The sequence below is a fragment of the Nycticebus coucang genome, chromosome 13 (genome assembly GCF_027406575.1).
Source record: "Nycticebus coucang isolate mNycCou1 chromosome 13, mNycCou1.pri, whole genome shotgun sequence".
In the NCBI taxonomy this organism is placed as follows: domain Eukaryota; kingdom Metazoa; phylum Chordata; class Mammalia; order Primates; family Lorisidae; genus Nycticebus; species Nycticebus coucang.
In genome coordinates this window covers 63915443-63920677 of record NC_069792.1, presented here as the reverse complement: position 1 = coordinate 63920677, position 5235 = coordinate 63915443, and the positions used below count along the sequence as shown (strand labels likewise).

Here is a 5235-nt window from a genome sequence, read left to right as displayed (position 1 = left end):
CTACAGCACTCTACTGAGGGTGACATAGTGATACTCCGTCTCAAAAAAAAAAAAGAAAGAAAAAATTCAAATGAGACAAATTAAAAAATGTAGACATCAGTAGACATAGTCACCTCTGAACATTCCTACTGCAGTGTTAAGTAAAATCCACAGGGTGGCAGAGAAAAGGAATCATGGAAGATGTGCACATCTCTACTTTAAATTTATAATGGAAAATTTTTTATTCCTTCTGTTAATAGAAAAGATTTGCAGACTTTTTTTTTGCACCAACACTTCGTATTTTGACCAAGAGAATAGATCCTAGGAGGAAGTGCAAAATACAAAATCGAATAACTGAAAAATGCTAAACAAACAGCATTATTAATATACAAAATATTCATATTACTGAACTTAGATGATGTTCTCCACATCTGTAAAATTATAGAACCACATAGCTGATTTGTTAAATCTAGTCCATGCCAGCTTCTAAAAACCAGGAAAAAAAATAGTTAACTTTTTCTTTGATGCCTCATCAAAATTTTCTACAAGGTCTGGAACATCACCCTCCTCATCAATGTTTTCTGGTTTTTGTACTTCCATGTTTAAGAATGGCGGGCGCCTGTAGTCCCAGCTGCTCGGGAGGCTGAGGCAAGAGAATCGCGTAAGCCCAGGAGTTAGAGGTTGCTGTGAGCCGTGTGACGCCACGGCACTCCACTGAGGGCGGTACAGTGAGACTCTGTCTCTACAAAAAAAAAAAAAAAAAAAAGAATTGCCGTGGAAACTATTCAGCTAACTCCCTAAGGCTTGCTAAGTTGTCAGCACCAAGTTGACTTGATATTCCAGGAAGCATTTTTGTGATTGGTTTAGCTTCTACATGACCAGTAATTGCAAAGGTGTTAGCAGAGAGGGAAATTTGGATTTTGGGATTATTGAAATGAATAACTGTCCCATCATCTTCAACCATGTTCATCTCTTCAATACCAGTTATATTGTTCACAGCCGGTTTTTTAAGAGAACTCTGATGCTTTTTGTCATCAACTGTAGCTGTTCTCTGTACCACCTTCTTCTTTCTGTGAGCTGTATCTCTGCCCCCTATTTGAACCCAAGCCTGAAGTTTCTCTTTTCTTGATTGATGCTGTTGGTAAATTCGAACCAGGGATGGTCCTTCAACACCAGCATGTGGCAAAAGCAAGATGGCTGCCTCCGATGTTCAGACTATTAATAAAAAATTCACTATACAAGATACAGAACTAAATTTTCGATCTAAATCTGAACTCCAATCTTTACCTGAGGATATTTGATTACATAAAGAGTGATGATAGGGATTGCTAACTAATACAGCCTTTTCGGAAAGCAGGATGAAGTCAAAATATTTACCTTCCATTATATCCCACCATCCCCTTACTAGGCATCTACCAAGAAGAAAAAATAATTTCATCAGAAGGATTGTCTATTGTAGCTCAATATGCAATCTCACCCTAGATTGTCCATTGCAGCTCAATATACAATCTCCAAGATGTGGAAATAACCCAAGTGCCCATGACCCCATGAATGGATTAATAAACTGTGGCATATGTACACCATGGAATACTATTGAGCCATAAAAGGATGGAGACGTTACATCTTTTGTATTAACCTGGATAGAGTGGAGAACATTCTCTTTATGAAAGTATTACAAGAATGGAAAAGCAAATATCCAATATACTCAATGCTAATATGAAACCAGTAAATGGACGGATACATGCCACTCAAGAGAAAATCTCAATTTCATTCAAGCTGTGGAGAGGGGGAGGAGGGAGGGAAGCGATGGGAGGAGGAGGAGGAGAGTGAGAGGAGGAAGGAGGGGGTTGAGGGGAGGAGAGCGGGGGATTGGTGTGATCCTACATAATGGGCACAAGGTAAGGGCATATGGCACACCTCCTGGGTGGGGGACACCCGGGGGTAACAGGAATCTCACCTAACAAATGCAAACATTGTAACCTAATTTGTACTCTCATTTAATCTGAAAATTTTTAAAAAGTGATGACAATAGTTAGTCATACTTACTTTCATGATTCTTCTCTCTTTTGGAGGTTATCTTTTATCTGTAAGTGACTGTGCAGTTAACCCCTGTCACTGCTCGCATGACACATCATGCACATCCATCCCTCAGACTCTTCCACTGGTCCCCATGGAACGCAGAAGATGTGAAACCCTGCATTCTTGGTCAAAGCGCTTACTTCACCACTGTTAACAGATCTTTGAGCACCCAGCCTTTTACTTTCAGCAAATGCTTTACCTGCTGTGATGAAAAAGTAGCAATAGAAATAAATGATGTCTAAGAAAAAGAAGAAATGTTCCCTGCAACATAATTACAAAAAGGCTAGTAAGTGAGTCAATCAGACATATTTGAGCTATTCACAGAAATCTGCAAACATTTTACAGCTAAGATCAACCTCTTGATTATTCCATTTGAGCGGGCCTTGATTTGTCTTCTATGATTTTCCAAAGGGATTACTCACTAGTCCACAGGCTGAGTGAAGCCAACCCCTCTATAGCTCCCCTTTCTGTTACATGCTTAGGGATGGCAAACTGATGATTTTATGGCAGCAATTGGTTGATTTTTTGTTGTTGTTGCTGTTTGTTTGGTTTTTTTGTTTGTTTGTTTGGAAAGAGGAAGACAATGAGTGAATAAAAACCAGTGGGGCTGGGTGGGCCAGGGTTGGGGAGGGAGGTGGGTATTGACGTGGCAGCTAGGCAGGAGGCAGTGTGGGAGGCTGCAGAGCTCAAGCCCAAATCAACCCTGGTGTCCTAGTCACAACCCTGATCCTTTAGCGAGAATAAAAACTATAACTGGACTATATGGAGTCCCCTGGAGCTAAAATCAGGATGTTCTCATTCCATGAGGAACGTGAAGCCTGAGGCTCTCATGTTCCTGATGGATCCTGTCAGCATAGAGCCACGTGCTGTAGGCAGCCTTGGATATAGCCCCTTTCTTAGCAAACCCAGATGACAGCGTGCCATGCTCCCCCATGCAGAATGCTGGGAATGTCAGGGGGCTTCATGGTCAAATTACGGATAAGGAACGACATGACTGGGAACATGGGACACAAGGCAGCTGGAGGCAACTGCCAGTCTTCTTCATCCTCCATGGTCATCTTCTGCTCTACGATGGGTGATGGAGTCTGCCAGGAGACATCAGAGATGCCCCCAGCACCCAGGGGTCCAGGAAATGGGGAGGACTGTTTGGGATTCAGACAATGGCCTAGAGCAGATGTCATTTGGATGTCACACCCTGGACAAGGCTCACATATCCTAGGATTCCCTGTGAAATGTGATGGCAAGGACATGAGGTAGCAAGGTAGGGGACAAAGGGCTGCAGGGCCTCCCTACCTGGCCGCACAGGGACCTGAGGACTCCCGCTTGCAAGGGTGCCACTGTCATTGATGAGGGCCTGGCTTAGGCCCTCGGCCTCTCTCGTGCAGGCTGAGAATCATATGCTGAAATATTTTCTGTCCAACTCCCACCCACAATTTAATATACAATTAACAGGCAACCCAGACCCATTTCTTTCTGGGGGTCTCAGGGAGATCCTTCTGCTGCCCCCTTCTTTTTCCTTGTAGTCCCCTTACCATGATGACCCCACTTCTCTCGTATCCACTAACTGCATTTTTCCTTTTGCTGCTCCTTGTTTGAACCTCCTCAGCTTCCCCATTCTATCCCTGCCAGGCATTGAAGGGGTTTGGAGATGAGTTCTGGGTTTAAGGCCTCCTCCATTCCTCAGCCCCCCAGGATCTTTGCCCACCGAGGGGGCACAGTGCTGTCCAGAGCTGTGCGCGCAATCCACCGGTTCCTTGCTCTGCGTCTCCACCTGTTCATACACACATTGCAAAAATCTTTCCTATTTTCTTCTCTGCTTTTATTTTTTGAATCGTGCAACTCGTAACTAGGTGTGTATGAAATAAAAGAGAATGGAAAAAATAAAATAAAATTTGCAAAGCCAAGCAGGCGAAGTGGCTCACACCTGTAGTCCCAGCTATTCAGGAGGCTGAGGCAGGTGGATTGCTCAAACCCAGGAATTAGAGGCCGCCACTGCACTCTAGCCAAAATTCATGAAGCTAGTATTCCTTTAACAAATGGACTGATCATACCTTTGGATTGTTGAAAATGACTGTCCAGATAGTAGTCATGTAAGTGCATCATGCTATGGGGATACCTGAGGTTTTCAACGTCAAGGACTCAGAAGCATGGTATGTAGACTATGAATATAGTCTTTCAGCTGAAGCTAAAAGATGCAAAACAGCAGCCAACTGCACAGAAACTCACTGCACTGAGGCCGAAACATGAAGGTCATGTGCCCCTTTTTAAGTTTTGTTGAAAGGTAAATTTCTTGGCACTTTTTTCCTTTTCTTTTCTACTGACAAATGCCATCCTGTGGGAACAGGACATGAGAGCTATCTCACGATTTCAGAGCTTCGTGGTAGTCTCTGTTAGACTCGTCTAGCAAGTCAACTCACCTCTTTCCTAACCAGGTAGCAAGCAGACACAGGGGTGCCACTTAGGAGCACACCCTCCTTGATATGCTCACTCAGCTGCATTTCCACCATTCGGGCCCTTTTACCTTCATCCACATTTCAATACACATGTATGACCTGAAGGTTTTAACTCTACCGCTTCTTGATCACAATTCAAGCCAAGAAAAAAAAAAGAAAGAAAGAAATGCTGTGCCAGATGAAAAATACAGTCATAATTGCAAAAATGACATCACAGCAAAAGGTAGTTTGTTTAAAACTTAAAGTACTCAGGAGTCATCAAATTACAACAAATGTACATTTCACTGAATAGCAAGAAAAATATCAGAGATTAAAATATGTATGTCACCCTAAAAGTTTTAACTCAAAAACTAGGAAAAAAATTCTCTTCTTACTTCTCTCAATTTCTTTTTCTTTCTTTCCCCATATTAAATTGTTCCAAAATTTTAAAGAAGCTTTTTTTTTTTAGAAAAGACAATTTTCATCTAAGTTGCAATTAGTTTTCAGACAATACAACTGTTTTTAATGTTGTAGTCTGTCTTTCCTTCCAGTTAATTGGGTTATTTTAGAAACAAATCAACTATTTGCAAACAGTCCTTTATATGTTCAACATATACAACAGGACAAAATGTTAGCTTAGAAAACCCAGGGAGCAAGTGTAGAAACTGAGACACAGTGAAGGAACACAACTTGATCATTTGTTACCAAGATTTTACATTTCTTTTTTTGCAGTTTTTGGCCAGAG

At 41.9% G+C, this 5235-nt stretch overlaps 1 pseudogene; it reads right to left on the bottom strand.

Moving 5' to 3' along the window:
- Positions 1 to 465: 465 nt before the first annotated feature.
- Positions 466 to 4565, bottom strand: LOC128563413 (transcription factor BTF3 homolog 4-like; annotated as a pseudogene).
- Between the last annotated feature and the right edge of the window lie 670 nt (positions 4566 to 5235).